Source organism: Psittacula echo (assembly GCF_963264785.1).
Source record: "Psittacula echo genome assembly, chromosome: 1".
Taxonomy (NCBI): domain Eukaryota; kingdom Metazoa; phylum Chordata; class Aves; order Psittaciformes; family Psittacidae; genus Psittacula; species Psittacula echo.
Window position 1 is genome coordinate 111,763,925 of NC_137735.1, and position 17,397 is coordinate 111,781,321.

A 17,397-nucleotide genomic window follows, 5' to 3' on the forward strand; every position below is an offset into this window, starting at 1 on the left:
TTTTTGTTATGAATTAGTTGATAGCTGAAGTATTTGGTGGGTACTGCTTTCTTAAGTTACTTGGTCATCATCTGTGGAACTAACCCAACTGGTTATTGCTGAGGTGGCTTAGTTACCTCAAAAGGGGTTAAGCTCTCTACTGTCTTTGAGTTAAGTGGGTATGCCTTGCATTTATATCTGCATCCTGTTGGATGTTTTGCAGTTTAATCTGATGGGATATTTTATAACTGTGGCTTTTTTTCTTGCATTCCTCGAATCTTACTGTGAGAATATCACACTGCAGTGTCAGCAGGAGTAGTGCAGTAGAGCAAGTAATCTTGGCTTGATAGTCCCAGCTTTTGCTTTACCTGAGGCTGTCATCCTGGGAAACGGGTATGTCTCTGAAATCAGTCATCATCAGCAGTAGCCAAGGACTCAAGTGAAGAGATTGTTTACTCTGGTACATAAACATATGGCTGCAGTCTGCAGGAACTGTGATTCCCAAATGAACTTTAACCACCCAAATGCGTGGGATATATGAGTAGCTATAACAGTATGTCAGGCTTTCACTGTGTCCTTGTGAGGAAAGACCATTGTGTTGTAGGAAGCTGGGGGTGCGTTTCCTTTGATAATTTGTGCTTAACCCAGCATCTTTCTGCTGTCTTTTGGAGGCAGGCAAGGACTGAATAGTTTTCCTGCACTAAGCTTCCCTTCCTCCTGCACCTTCCAGCAGGGCTGAGAAGGCCAGGTCCTGTGGGGATAGCCCCAAGTCCTCAGCATCACCAGTGCCCTACACTGCTGCTTAGCTTTGGAGCTCTCTCCTGATATTTGTAAGACCAGAGGTTAAGACATAGTAACTTACAGTGATTTAATTCCCAAGTAACAGGTGGGATAATTTGGGAGTGTGAAGTTTTCCAAGCTCTTACTTAAAGAAAGAAAAATGTTTTGTTTTCCTCGTACTATGTGCTGAAGAAAATTTTCGTAATTTGGAGCAAATTTTATACAGTCCTTTCTTTACTGAAAAGAATAGCATTTGATTGGTGACTTCTCAACACCTTGCTTGGACTGAGAAGACAGTCCTTGTTTATTGTCAATAAAAAATAGTGATGTTTTGCCACAGAAACTGACTTTGTTTCCGTAAGTGATAATTTTATTTTAAGAAAGCAAGTGCCATCTTCTCTACTACCATAAATTAGAATCAGACTTACAGGATTTCTTAAATGAAGTAGTATATCAAAAAAGTTTATGGTTGTTTACTAATGGCAGTATTAGGAAACTGGCAGATACGTGCATCTTCATCTGTGTACTGGAAGGTGTGCACAGAGCTGGGTCCCACCATCATTACAGCCGTGGGAGAGTAACACTGAAGGGACTAGAAGAGGTTGGGACGCCTTCATGGCTTTTCTTTTTCCCAGTGTAATGCCTTAAACCACCCAATGTGCCACCATGGCTTTCTAATACCTTTCCACATAAACAGTTGTGGGAGTCACCATAATGACTAGGTTAGGTGGTCTATAAGGCTAGACCACCTAGATGGTTAGATGGTCTTGTTTTGCGTTTGGCTTGGGAGTTGTGACCCACACTGTGAAGTTCTTTAAGGCTTCCCAAACCCTATGGACTGCAGCTGGCAGGCTTTGTCAGCAAGAATAGCTCCATTAGAGCATGCTTCTGCCAGCTCCTTTTTGAGAGCAGTTCCCACTGAGGGCTGTTGTTAATTAAGTGAAAACTTTGTATGGCAGGGGGTTAGAACTGGATGATCTTTGAGTTCCCTTCCAACCCAAACCATTCTGTGATTCTATGATTTTTATATTTACAGTGATCTGGGTGCCCCTTTTGTACCTTGTGAAATTAAGCTTTACCAGGTCTTTTATTTCAGTTTCTCCGTAGTGTATTCATAGTGTCTGGCAGGAGCTGAATGCTGCTGGTCCTCTCCTTTTTCTTTCTCCCATGTCTTGTAAAACCCTGTCTGACAATGGCTGAAGACTAAGTAGCATAGTGAAGGACAGATTTATTTCATGAATATACAGATTTGTGTAGAGATTCTGGAATTTCCATTTCCTAGACCAGAAGTTTATTCTTGTCTGTAACAAGCTGAGGATCACTGCGGAATGTGCATTAGTTCACACTTGTTTCACTCACTCACAGCTGAGCAGCCTAAACCAATATTTCCAAGAGGTGTGAATAGGAGTTTGCATTGCAATTACAAGTGCACTCTGAAAACTGCAAGTGGTGCTGACGGCAGAATTCCTAATAGCTCAGGCAGGCTATGAATTTTGCCTGGATCCAAACCCAATTCTTCCAATAGATGAAGAAGGAAAAACCAACAACAGAATGCCAGCTTGTCCACCCCTTCCCAACCCTCCTCTTAAAGAAAAAAACTAATTTGGGGTGGTTTTTGAGAAACTGTAAGAAATATGCCTTTTGGCTGTTGTCTGGTGGCAGAACCATGTAGCTGGCTTTCTTATTCTGCCCATGACATTGCCATGTCATTTGGACATTCAGGATCACTAAGGGCTATGGGACACAATCTTGGGAAGTTTGGAGATTGAATGAGCACAGGCACATTTTTGAAATTGAAAATCTTTTGTGTTCAAGCTTTTGCATAAAATGTAGGCTTCTCTGGGAACAGTTTGAGTGGAATGGTCTGACTGGTTTCCATGCTTGTACCTTAAATTTGCCATGTTCAGTCAGCTTTAAGTTTTGAACTGAGATTTCTTTCCCACCACTGTTAACAGCTGAAGGGTGAGTACCTGAGAGTACACAGAGGGCTGGATTAATCCTTTCTGTGGGTCCACTGAGTTTGCTGGAGCTAAAGCAAGGTTAATCTACTCCAAAGGTATGCAGATTGCTTTTTTCTCCTGGTGCTGACACTGGCAGAGTCAGTGGCAGCCCTTGACATGTGCCAGGTCTCCCACCACGGTGAAGAGGCTTGCACAGTTGTGTTAGCCTTTCTATTACACCTGCAATACACAGTGCACTAGTACCTTGGAATCATATCACTCCTTAGTCTCCTTGTGAAATTTAATTTTAGTGGAATTGCGTACATGTTGCACAGACACCTTGGGTTGAGGCCCCTGTGTGCTTCTATTAGCTATTTCCTTTGCAGCTGAAGTCTCAGGAAGCCTCACTTCCTTAGGGTGGCAGGATCAAAATTCAAAATGCCATGGCTTTCTGACTGTAGCATCTCCTCTTTCAAAGTGAAGAACTGTTTTGTCTCTCTATTGTAATTTTAATTGGAAGTACCAAGCCATGGAGTCAGGATTTTGAAGGGAGTCAGACTTGGTGCAAATGGATATGGCTCTGTGTGTGTAATTGAGTACTGCTGTGGCTTTTCCTAATTAACAAAGAGGTTTACAAGGTGGAAAGCCAAATCGTAGATGCATGTATTTGTTTCAGACTAACTCAGTACCATTGTTTTAAGACTGGAAACAAAACTGAGGATATTGTTGCAAGCACGTTTCCACGGAAGAAAAGCCACTGTAAGGTTTTGTCCGGTTACCAAAGCACAGCTGTTCAGCTGAGCAGTACACACACATACATGTTCATATGCATATCTGTACTCTGTATGGTATATTTTAACATAATTAAAATTGTTATTTTAAAAAAGTCATTTAAATTGTTATTTAAAATTGTTATTAAAATTTTAACATAATAATTAATTTGTTAACCTTCATAGAATCATAGACTGATTTGGGTTGGAAAGGACCTTAAGACCATCTAGTTCCAACCCCCCTGCCATGGGCAGGGACACCTCACACTAGAGCATGTTGCCTAAGGCTCTGTACAACCTGGCCTTGAGCACTGCCAGGGATGGAGCATTCACCACTTCCATCGGCAACCTGTTCCAGTGCCTCACCACCTTCACAGGTAAGAACTTCTTCCTTATATCTAACCTGACCTTCCCCTGTTTAAGTTTAAACCTATTACCTTTTGTCCTACCACTGCAGTCCCTGACGAAGAGTCCCTCTCCGGCATTGTTCAGATACTGGAAGGCTGCTGTGAGGTCTCCATGCAGCTTCTCTTCTCCAGGCTGAACAGCCACAACTTTCTTAGCCTGTCTTCTTATCTTCTGCTACTTCTAAATAGCTGATGTATAAATCGGTAAATTTGTTATATTAACCTTCTTCTGTCTGCCTTAACCAGCAAGGAGACATTATTTTCTACAAACAAATCCTGTTTTATGTGGTGAAAAAATATAAAATCTCATTAACAAACTCTTTGGTTTTAGTCAAAAAGAGAAATATTTTCTTACAGGCTTTTTAGTTTCTCTAAAACTACCAACATTTAGAAAGTATCAACATTTATTCAGTATAGCAGTTGAAATTCCCAAGGTATTTTTTGCATTGCATATTATAAAGATTGCTACAAATAGCATGAGAAAACAATCTATTTCTGAATGGTAAATGATGATTTTTTTTTTTCTCAGTAGCTGTACTAAGCACAAGAACAATAATTTAAAACCCCCAAAAGCACAAACCCAAATCTATTATCTGACTGACAGTGCCATCCATCTTCATAGCTAAATGCTGATGAGCATGGAAACACCTGTGAAACCTCATTTGGTGTAATGATAATCATACCTTCAGAACTAATAACAAAGCTACCCGGTGAGGCTGCACAGCATAAGTCATCGATTCCAACACTGGGGGACTCCAGGACACATCACTCAGTCTTCTTGTACGTCTCATGTGCCCACATTGGAGTGATCCCATCAGACAAGGGTTGGTGAATCTTAAGCCAACAGCTTCACAGAGACCAGGGTTCTGACAGCAGCCTGCTAAAGAAATGAACTGTGGAAAAGTGCTTGATTTTATGGCAAGGTAACTGCAAATAGCCAGGAGCTTAAAGGCTCCAGTTATACAGGCATATAAGCCATCCTCCTGGGATACTTCCTGTGCCCTTGTGCTCACTGTATGTTTTTACAGCACCTAAAACAAGGGGGTGAAATTCCTCCCTTGGTTTCTTTTCAGGAATTATGAGCTAAGTGTGAAAACAGAGAAAGAGCTGCAGCCTGTTTTACCTGCAAAGTACCTCTGAAGTCCACCTCTTCCTCTGGTCCTGGGGCAGAGAGGGAGCCCAGCTCTTCCAGCATTTCTTGCTCCAACAGATGGGCTAAGGAACAAGCACCCACATAGTTTGTGGGAAGGGGAACCATTTTTTCTGTAGGAAGGTGATTCCATCCTTGTCTTTCTCCCTTACTTTTAACAGGGAGATCACACAGCTGCTTCTCCTCAGCCCAGTTGCTTGGAGAAGCTGGGTGGGGCTTTTTGTATGAAGTCCCACCTGGAGGTTTAGGCAAAGGCTGGGCACTCCCTATTTGTGCCCAGGCTCTTCCTTGTGCCACATGCAGCTCCAGGTGTTGTAAATCAAAACATTGTGATCAGTGATGACTGGCCAGAGCCTCTTGTTTTGAACTCCTGTAAGCACTGACGAGTGCAGAAATTGTGCTGGGAGATGGTCAGAGAAAAAAAGACAGCATCAAGGGGAGACAATAAAAAGAAAGAGGGGAAGAAACAGATGTGAGAATGCATGATGTGATTGTGTTCAAGCAGTGGTGGGAATGCTGAGGCCACAAACAGCTCTGGCTCATTACAGATGTGTTTGTGTCCACGCAATCTTGCTGATGCTGATGCTGCTGCCTGGCATCTCCTCCAGCCATGCCCCTGCATTTTTCATTCCATGAGTGACCTGGGGGCTTCAGGCTACCTGGTGGTCCTGCAGCAGTCTGTGCTGGCAGAAAGGTGAGGTGAACCTAGGAGGCTGCCAGCCATCTTTTTAAATCTCTCCTTTGTATTTTCATGCTGGGATCAGCATGCTGTGATATTACACACCCACCCTCTGAGCTCATCTTTGCATCTCGCTGAGGAGCACTTCATCTGACTGAGACCATGTTGATGCCACAGGAGCCCTTCTGGTAAGCCAACAGCCTCTGGGCACCTACTTAATTTGAGCCTTTTTCGGGGAAGAATGAGCCAAAATAAAGGTTACTTGAAGACTGCTATTGAGAGGAGGAACCCCCCAGCATCCAGGCTCTGTGCTCCAGTGTTGGGGTGGTGGGCTGGCTGGAGCTCATCCCTGGGGAGCTGGTGAGGTTGCCACAAGGAGCTGCATCCCAGCATCCACAGCTCCACCTGCCAGGGATGTTGTCCTCTCATCACACCCCTCCAATAATCTGTGAGAGCTGAGGACGCGCGCAGCCAGTGCCGCAGCTTCAGGGCTGCATGGCTCTGTGCAGGGAGGCCACAGGCTGCTGCTCCCCATCCCATATATGCTGGCATCTGGTTCCCGCAGCTGGGTTGTTTACACTCGCACTGCTCGCAGCAACAAAGGCTGAAGATATTTCCCATAATTTTCTGTTTGCTGTTCCCTGCAGAAAAGCCACGGTTATTTTTATACCATTTGGAAAAGCACCTTCCTGTTTGGGCCGTGCTCCTGCAGTGGCAGAGGAATACGTGCCCTCCCAGCCTGCGGAGTACAGCTAAGATGTCTTTCCAGAAACACTGAAGAACAGTGCATCTGGAGGCATGCTCTCTGCTGATTCATTTAGTTAATGGCTCAGGAAGAAAAGCCCTTTGTGTACTCATGACTGAATAGCAGCCAGTGTATCATAAGCAAAAGTCATTGCCTTTTTCTTCTTTTCTTCTTTTCCAAACTAGGCTCCCCACCCTGCCAGAGCTGTTTTACCAAGTCATTCCACTGATTTAAAACAATGGTTTAAACTTTGTCTACAAAGGGAGGAAATGGGAAGGGAATCCCCATCTCCCTGCCTCTCCATAGGGAAAGCTTACCCTGCCGTGCCAGACTGCTTCCAGAGGAGAGCGTCTGCCTGGGGGAAAGAGTGAGTAATACTTACAGGAATATGTGTCTTTCTTGAATGTAGCTACAAAGCAACTGAGTAAACGTGAAAAAGAGAGGGCGAAGTTGGAAGGGGCACAGAAGCATGGTTGGGCAGCAGGAGGGGAGCCAGCACTGCCTAATCCAACCTGTAGCAGGATGCTGTGGGCAGGGAGGGGGAAAGGCTAGTGGGACCCCCAAGTTGTGTTAGGACTGTCAGTGCCCAGCTGCATCCCATCGCAGCACTCGGCCAGTCAAAGTGGCTACAGATTAGGAGTGAAGTGGGAAACAGAATTAATTCCTGCCTGATTTAATTCCTTGTGAAATGAAACAGCTTCTGCCTCTACCCAGAGGCAGCCTGGTTGGGTGGATGGGGCTAGCAGCCTGGAGGTGCGGGTGCACACTTTGAAGGAGATGATGCAGCAGTTTTGTTCCTCTGCCACAGGATGCTTGGCTATTTTAAAGCGGAGGGTCCCCTGCAGTATCTCCGGCATTTTGAGAGGAGGATGATGATATCTGTGATAACCAAGGGGGGGAGAGGTGCTTCCCTCCAGCCTGGAGGAAGGTTGTCAAATCCCATAGGGATTTAAAGCACCCTTTTGCTGACGTTGACAATGAGTGAGCAGGCTTGGCTTTAGTGAAAGCTGGTTTAAGGAGCATTTCCTCTGGAGCCTGACTGGGTTCCAGTCTGGTGGGCAGGACTCCTCCCACAGGCAAGGCTCTTGGTAAATAAATGTGCTGCTGCACAGGCTCTAGACCAACACCCTCCCTTTGCCCTACTCCACTGAGGGACTGGAAGCCCAGAGAAATCAAGAGGAGGAGAGGGAACTCCCTGTTCTGCTCTAAAAAGTGACTGTATAAATGTGATGCTGCTGAATAAAACACTAAACCGAGAATAGTTTCTGTGTAACTTACTGGATGTGCAAACCCCAACCTAGCCAGGGGGAAAAGAGCAAGGCACTCTGAGCCCACACACTACCCAAATTAGGTTCCTGGTTCAGGAGCACCTTTTGCCCTCAAAGGTATTTGCACGAAATTAGCCCCAAAATAACTTCACTAACATGAAAAGGAGCTGCTATCTGGAGGGAGTGAGGAGGCATGCATGGAATTCTCTAGGACTTTCTTACTGGCAATTGCATACAAAATGGAAAATACCCGGCTTGAAACAGAGCTGGCAGGCAGAAAACAAACCCCAGCATTACACAGAGAGTAGCTGATGTGCAGCCAGAGACAGGCCTTGTATAGTCACTATTTAGAGGGTAGAATAGCATATTACAGAGAAGAAATGTAGAAAAACATTTTAGTTATTAGAGCTGAGCATTCATTAGGAAATGCTGCTGTGAAGGTGCAACTTATATTCAGTCTCTTTTGTGCCTATGCATACATGATCTTGTAATTAAGGCCTATTTTTAGCTCAGAACCTCTGTCTCAACCAGTGAGTAGGCAGGTAGTAATTTGGATTTTTTTAGTCTTTTCAGCCAGTGTGTGACCGGGACAACATTTACTTCATGTACTCCTAATTCCTCACAGAGTAGTTAATAATTTCCATGTGGCATTTTGATGATGCTCATCAGTATGGTTTGTCACTGTCCCACAAATATGAAAGTACTCACATAACACCCTGCAGGAATAGGAGGCATTATTACAATTCTCTTCTACACCCTCGCTTTACAGCTTGGGAGCTCAGGCACAGAAATGTTTAAGTTCAGAAATAGGTACCAGCAATCGATTGAGACAGTCGAGGCATAATTGTTCAGGACGAGCAATGTTTTGTAACCCATGGATCTTACAGGCTTCAATTGTTGCCATGTGGGCCCAGGATCCCAGCAAAGCTAAAAGCACTCTACCAAGTGAACTCAGAAAATAGTACAGAAAAAGCCCAACTGTGTGCCTTACCTCACATCACTTTGGGCCCAAATCAAGGTTATCTTCATCACAAGAATGTTCTTTCTCTCCCTTGAGCTCCTTGATTTGTTTATTAGAGCCTCCAAACTTCCACCAAAAGGGAAGGACAAATCTTGTAGATCTATAGTGCAATTGTGCTGGTTTTGGCTGGGACAGAGTTAATTTTCTTTGTTATAGCTTGTATGGGGCTGTGTTTTGATTTGTGCTGGAAACAGTGTTGATAACACAGGGATGTTTTAGTCATTGCTGAGCAGTGCTTGCACAGAGTCAAGGCCTTTCCTGCCTCTCACCCCACCAGTGGGTGTCTGGGGGTGCACAAGAAGCTGTGAGGGGACACGGCCTGGACAACTGACCCCAATTGACCAAAGGGATATCCCACACCGTAACACATCTTGCTCAGCACATAAAGCATGGGTAGATTTAAGGACTAGAGCAAAAGAAGAGGCCACTGGCTGCTCTGGGATTTTTCATTTATCTGTTGGAACAAAACAAAGAAAATCAGAAAGGTCCCAAAGGGAGGATCAAACCCCTGATGTACCATCCTGGGGATGCAGAGGCCTGGCTGTGCTGTTTCCTTATAAAAGAGGTCATTGTGTAAAATGCATAAGTGCTTTTGGAATTGCTGCTTCTCTTCTCCCAGCTCCAGGAAGTGCCACAACCACCAAGCTGTGAATTCACATGTCTCACTGAGCACCAAGCTGTCCTGCATACTGCAACACCACAACAACAATGGAGGCGTGGGCATGAGAAAACCTGCTCTCGTACCTGCAGCACAGCAAGATGTTTCTGCATCACCTGGCATATTTCGCTCTTGTGTCATGTGCAGTTTCTACAGGAGCTTGGCCACACACCCAAGACAGCGAGTTTTACAGTGTGGGCCTGTGAAGCCTGCCATGGAGTCTTTAGCATCAAGCTGAGAGAATTAACATGAACCAGTTAACCAGGAGGGCTGACTAGAGATAAAACTTCAAGGCTGCCTACCAGGGCACCCAGAACCAGATCAGTAGGTTTTACACAGCAGATACCTCCTGAGATGAACAGAGCTGGGCACCTGGGATGCCAGTAAGATCCAAAAAGCCTGGCTCTTTTGATGGGCCTATCTCCAAACCACCACAGAGCAATGCACTCTGGGTTAGAGCAATGCCTGGGCACCAGGCTGGGAGCACTGGGGGAGGATAAGGCAGGTTAACCATCGACCACGACTGCCTTTTATGTCTCCTTTACTGGCACCCTTTTGTTCCACACTCCCCCTAAGGACAAGCCTTGCTAGATACATTCTGTTTGCCTTTCACTGTGAAGCCTGGGGGTGCCAGAGGAAAAGATGAGGTGAACCTGAATGAAACAAGCAGATTTGCAGGGTGTTGTCCAACTAGAGACAGCAGACTGGAGCACAGGGCTATTTGCAGGTGTGCCTGAAAGACTGGTGCCTCAGGACATGTTTCAGTAGCCCAGGTGCCTTGTGGTGGCCTACAGTTGGGCTGCGCCAGGTCTGATGCTTTCAGGTTTCAGTATGTTTTCCTCCTGCACAAAGCTGATGGCAGAGGTGTGCTGTGGGCTCAAGAAGGCTGAGAAAGGTAATTTGGGCCCTGAGAAAGGTAATCTGGGCCCTCACCTAGGGAGATGGGTGTGGAGGATGGCGGGTTGCATTCCTAAGGCTGAGAAGGGGCTCCTGGGGAGTGTGTTGTATAAAGAGCTCTTCCTCCTGCTGTGCCCCTGAAAACATTTGCCTCTGGAGTATTTACACCGCATCCCATCTCCAGGTGTGCCATAGATGTCTGTAGGCATCCAGGAAAGACCTTCCCACACAGGAGAGGCCTTCCCAGCCAGGCAGGTGACGTCATCTTCTCCTGGGGGCAGCCCAAGGCAAGAGCTGCTCAGCTCAGCCCTGACCAGGCTGACAGAGCTGGGTTTGCATTATGGCACAGATCTCATTCCCAGGAGAAACCTGATGGCTATCTATGGATTTTAGCTGTGTGTGAGGCTAAATGTGGGTGAAGCTGTTGAGCTTTGCATTGTCAGTCCCTTAGGGACATGCTTAGGTGCCCAGTTATTTCTGTGGGCTCACCTCCAGCTCTAGCAGGACTACACAGGTGAAGGTGTCTCCCATAAGCTTACACTTTTGTGCTTCTTTCCTTTCTAAAAAGCCATAGGCACATCTCTAACAAAAAGCAAAGGCATCCACAACTCCCAGGCACTACCCCCAGAACAGAGGCTGTGCTTCAGATAACTGGTTGCTATTTTTTCTTAAACAGTGGCAAAACAACATTTTTTCCTCTAAGCTCATTGTTGGCAACGACTCAACTCCGTTTGCTGATACTTCAGTACACACAAAACACCCATTCAACTTGAGACAGGCAGCATAGAAAGTTTTAGCCCAGACACTTGAACTCTGGCAGTGATAAGGTGCTGATAACAGGGTCTGATTGCAAAAAGCATGGAGTAATAGCTAGTACCAGCTGTAGGGCTGATTTTACAGGTAAATGGGGCACACATTGTAAACCAAAATGCTTATAGAAGGGATACCTACACTTTTTAATAGAAATCTTCCCATGGAGTAGGTTGGGACATTTGCCAGAGGAAGGAGAGCTCCTCTCATGGTGTGAGGAGATGCCATCAGCAGTGAGCACAGGGCTCACGGTTCTGGGAAGGGATGTGGTTATTTGCGTCCACATGGCTGGAAAAGCAGAGGAAGTGGCTTGCAAGATACACCAGCAGGCTCAGGAGGGGGAACTGATGGCAGCAAAAGTCAGCTCATTGAAGTACCGAGTCAAGGGTGGAGCCAAGCTGGCCCTCACAAAGAGGGGAAGCTTACATTTACTAGAATGTATCCACTAAGACCTTGGCTTGTGGAATTAGCAGTCCTTGATGGGAGTGACTTGCCAAGTGCCGTGCTTACTGGTTGCTCAGCTTTCTGCCCTATTTCCACCTTGTTTTGTTTCCTTTTCCACAATAAAGTCCTTCAGCATAGACATGCTATCCTTCACAAACCCACAAAGTACTTCACAAAGTACCAAAGAAGCTGGTGATTGCTTTTCATCTGTATAGTTTTTCTAACCTTGGCTACTACCAGGCCAGAGCATCCCAAGGGAGTGCCAAGGGCACAGACCCTTCCGAAAGCAGCAGAACAAAAGCCATGGCTATGATGACATTTTTCAGGCAACCGCCCTATGTGGGAGGCAAGTCTTGAAGATTTCCCCGGAAAAGTGCATTTAGTGTATTTGTTTCTGTCAGAAATGGACCTTTGGGTGTCTCACAACCAGGGCAAGTTTCCAGGTGTGCAAAGAGGCATGAGGTGCCTGCAGGGAACTGTCCTGTTTAACATCTGTATCAAGGAGGGGATGGAGCCCACTCTCCTCCCAGTTGCAGGGAGGCTGGTCAACACACTTGCAATCAGAGCTGTTGTCCAGACAGCTATCCAAGCTGGAGGAATGGGCCAACAGAGGCCTTAGGGAATTCAATTACTACAAAGTCCTGCATCTAGGAAGAAATAACCCCATAGCAACAGTGCAGACTGAGGACTGCCAAGGCTGGGGAGCACCTCTGCTGAAAAGGCCCTTGGTGAGGAGTTGGGTGGCAGCTGCACAGGCAGCAGGCTGAATTATGACCTGGGAGTGTATCCCAGTAGTGATGAAGGCCAGCAGCATCCTGGGTTTCATTAGCAGAAGCAGAATCAGTGGCTCAAGGGAAATGATCACCTCCCACTTCCTGGCACTAATTAGACTGCATCCAGAACATTGTGACCAGTTTTATCCCTCTCCAGTATCAGAAAGGCACTGACAAACTGGAGCAAGCTTGGAGGAGGACAATGAAGATGGTCAGCATGCTGGATAGAGTGTGTACCTTGTGAGAAGATGCTGGGGTTACAGGGCTTGTTTGACCTGGAGAAGAGAAGACTTTGGTGGAGGGCTAATGGCAGCCTTCCAGTGGCTCTGAGGAGATGATGAGAAAGACAGAGCTAGGCTCCTCAACATGGCGAGACAAGCCACATAGGTTGAAACAAGTGTAAGCTCTTAAGGAGAAACTTTCCTGCTAGAAAAGCCAGAGCAAAACCAAGCAGTGGACCAGGCTGCTCAGTTTCCATCCTTGGAGCTTTTCAAGATCAGGTGAGGTGAAGCCCTGAGTAACCTAGTCTGACTTCATGGCTGACCCTGCTCAGAACAGGAGGTTGGACCTCCTGAGGTCACATCTAAATTGGGCAGTTTTATGATCCAAATTCTCTTTAAGCTTTACTGCTTGCCTATTCTAAAGATTATTACAGCCTCTGATGCAAAAATTAAAGCATGCAGACTGTTTCTTAGTACTGTAAAACATGATGAGAAGGTGCCCATAACACTAACATTGCAAGTAAAGCAATTTCTCATCTTAAAACAAAGACAACTATGATAAGAGTGTGACTGGACACAGAAGGTGGCAGCATTTTTTCATCTCAGCTGGTAAACATGACACATCCCTGCTCAGCCTTGTGATATAAAAACTTCTGCAAATACACTGGTAAAGCCCATCAAGGAATGGCACACAGTAGTGGCTAACACGGACTTTGCCCCTTCTCTCCTTTTCCTCCTCATAAGCCTAGCAGAGGCAGCCACCATGCTGCATAGCAACAAACCTGCACCATGGCACAGCACATGGGAGCCATTAAATTCCATCTGAAAAGAGAGACTGACATCCCTGAACAATATAGATTTTTCTGTCTTCACTCTCCTGCAGAATAAAGTCACATAGAACTGCAAAGGAGTAGCCAGTCCTCTTAACATGAGGCAAAACAGTAACTTTATTGAACATCCACTGCCACTTTCAACATGTCTGCATTTACTGTGTGCCCTGAATAGCCTGCAAGTAGACCTAGTCACACATCATTACTTGCTGTACACTAACCCTGTATCTCCTCAGCTCTTGCTGTGCTGCTGATGGTGGTGTGCGACCTGAAATACCACTGTGAGGACAACCATACTTCAGGTTACTGAGGCAAGGAGGGGGACCAAGAAATCGCAGCAACAGAGAACATTTACAGCTATTCTTTTAATTACAAACCTCAACTGAGGTGAGGCTGTGAGTTGGAAAGGGGTGCTGGGTACTCCCCCACCTTCCCACAAGCAGAGGCAGTGCTGGCATAAAATGGAGTTGGCGCTTGCATCAGGCTGCACTAAGGCAGAGCTGAAAAACCTGTCCTGCAGTGCAACTTCCCAGCTCCCCTCCACCCTATTCCTTCCTCATACACAGCCATGAGACAGCATCTTGAGACAAGCTCCTTTTCTTGAGCCGGACCTGCCCTGTTAGTGTTTGTGAGAGAGTGATTTTGCTGATGGGAAAGAGCAGTGAAAGCACAGTGGTCCATTGCGTGGCAAGTCAGGGGCTAAAGGCCAGCATTAAGAACAAGGCATAAAAGGTCACTACTCAGCCACAGCCTGAATAACTATTGAGCATCACGCAGGCAGCCAGAGAAGAGAAGCATTCAAGATGCCATGAATGGGTGCCTTGTGGATTCATTTGGTGGGAGCCACACATGTGGGAGCCTGTGTTCAGCAGTGGAAAAAATCTCACTAACCTATTTTTAACATTGCCAGCAGAGTCTGACAACTGTCTAGATGTTCTAGGTTCATTTTAAAGTGACTTTTGATAGGGTTCAAGATCCTTACTGCTGGCAGTTCAAATTAGGTCATTTCCTCAGAGCTCCCAACAGGCAGAAACTGAAAAGATGGCTATTTTATAATCACCATAATTATACACTGGCCATAGCACCAACCACCCCCTAAACATAGAAACCCAACAAAACCCTGCTTGGGCTGTGCTAGGTTAGTGCTTGCACTGGCATAGTTAAAACAGCAACTCGCACCCAGGGACACCAGCTCTGTCCCTGGATGTCCCTCATGGGTGGTGGCAGCAGCAGCAGTTCCTCCATGGACATGTTTACTCTGCTGCAAGTCTCCTGGGTCAGTTTCCAGTGCTGCACAGCATACCCGTGTCAACCCAAGGTCCTCCGGCCCACACCTACCTTTGTGTTATCAGCCTCAGCACCAGGCTGGCAGTGAAACAATGTAATAAAATAGGATGAAACCAAGAGTGCTGTACTACATAGAGCCCCTGCATTGCTTGTATCACTGCTGACAGCTAGAGGCTTGCAAGTAAGTGCCTGTCTTCAGAGCTTTTAAGAAAACAGGGCAGGGCACAGCCTGAACAACACAGCACCTCCGCCATTGGAAGCTGCATCTGACTCATCACCAGGATTTGGTCCCTGACACTTTATGTTTTCCTCTTCTTCCCTTGGAGCAATTGCAAAGTTTGCTTAGACTTACAAACTCAGCTGAAAAGCAAGAACAACAGAGATGTACAGACAGGTCCTAAAAATCTACCTGCAAGCACTTCATATTCTTTTCTGTGGAGGGGTGGGGAGGGTGTAGTATAACCCTGACTGTGATAGCCTGTAAAATAAGCCCAGGCTTTTTTGTCCACTGGAGCGATTCCTTTAGGAGCTCTTTTTGAACTCACCCTGCAGGGAACTACATCCTCCCCTTTCTGCAAACACATCTTCTCTACACCCTTTATGAGTAAGCCTATTAATTGCTGAAACATACTCAGAAGGTGGTATGATGGATTTAAGTTTTTAATGTGTCTGAGAATATAGTTTTATTCTCCTACAAATCTGTTAGGCTCACACTTTCCACTAATGTCACCTTCTTCCCACATCCCACACCCTTCCCACGGTTCATGGACGTGCTGTCATTTTTTCTCTGTACTCAATTACAGTGCTGGTGTGCTAGGATTCCTGTAAAATGACAATGCTCTACCACAGAAGACCTTTGCAGCTCCACTGTAAAGAAGGAAGCTGTTTTCCAGCAATAAAGCCTGTTCCCGTGAAAAACCAGCCTTGCCCTGCCTTGACGATGCTCTCCTGCCACTGCTACCCGTGCAGCGAGCTTCAAGACTCCACTCCAAGGTAGGCTAGCTCTGATCTTCTGGTCAGTCAACCCCACCTCCCCCCCCCCCCAAAAAAAAGACAAAAAACAAACAAGCAAAAAAAAAAAAAAAAAAAACCAAAAAAACATAACACCCCCCCCAAAAAAAATAAAAATAAAAATCTTTTTTCTGGCATAACTGCCTTATAAATCCCCAAATCCAGCCTTCCTCAGGCTTTTAGCTATAAAGTCCTTGTCCCTTAGTCAAACATTTACTTTATAAGCTTGCAACAGCAGATACACTGTTTCCTGGTTCAAATTGTGATATTCTGCATACGCTATTTTTCCCTTACTGTCCTTGGCTAGCTTACAACATATAAATAGCAATATCCTTTAGTGGTTTGGCTTTATCCTCCCTTGTATTGCTCACAGCAGCAGGCAAGGGGCACAACTGACAGCAGCCTTGGAGCAATCCTGTGAAGAGCCCACCAGTATGTCCCCATCTACACAAGCCAAAACCCAGCAGCAACCTGTGCTCTGCCACTTTGCCACATCCTTCATCACCTCATACCATCTTTGCATAACACAGGTGGTGTTTTATGTTAGTGCCTAACATAGGACTTGCTCCTATTACCAGTCATCTCTACTAGCGCAATCCAAGCAAGGATCTAGACTAGGACTGCTCCAATCATAGAATGTTTTGGGATCCCTTTGCTATCCACAAACAATTCACATAGATGTACAATATATAGTGTCACTTGGGGCATAAAACACAGCTACATTAAGCAAGTTTAGCACAAAGGATTAGCACCACCTGTGCTAAATGAAGAAATCTGCTTGTGCTTGGAAATAAAGCTCCTTAAGCCCCTTTCCTTTCTGGAGTGGTTTCTCACATTCCAGGCAGGCTTTGCAGTCTAACACCACTACACCTTTGTTTACTGATAGCGAAGCTAGGATGGCATAGAAAAGTCAAAGTAGTATTTTATACTATTGTATGCTTTCCTTCCTCCTGTCTATTCCTCCAACAGACATTACATGCCACCTCTAGGATAATTTTTTTCCTACTCTCAAATTTTTATTTTTTTTTTTTCCTAAGCTTCTCTGCTGACTCACTGACCCAGGACAGACCTCTTCCTAACAGGGATCACTGCTGTGTCCTGATTCACTTCACTCACTCTCCCTCTCTTCACCAGCATTACACCACCATTAGTCACTTCTGCCACAGCACACCCATAAGAAAAAACATCCCACATTCCCACTCTGACATTGTCCCAAACACAGCTTTTCCCCTCCTGTATTGTAATTCCTCCATTCTTCCTTCACAGAAAAATCTTATTATTCCTTTTGTACATCTGAGCCTCTATGTATTACTTCACTAAGTCATATTCTGCTACAGCTTCGAGACAATACTGACCTTACTTGAAGATAGGAACTTGCTCCCTGCTCAGATAGGCAGTGCTACAACCACAGACTTAGGGCTGCCATAGCTTAGAACCAAATTCTTCAGGAAATACGGTCACAACCTCTACTTGTAGGAATTCTCCATCATATAATTCAATATTCATTACTGAGAAATATTCATTCCAGGCTCGCCTGCAGATCATAGGATGACTGCAACCATGTTTTGAATCTGTAGTTCATGTACTTGCTAAAAGTAATATACAGTAGCTCTTCTTCAATAAAAAGACAACTTGCTCATCTGCTGGTTACTCAAAACCCACCAACCTACACACATAGGATGTTCAAAGAGAAGGGCTAAAGATTGGGCTGTAGGACTTAGCATATG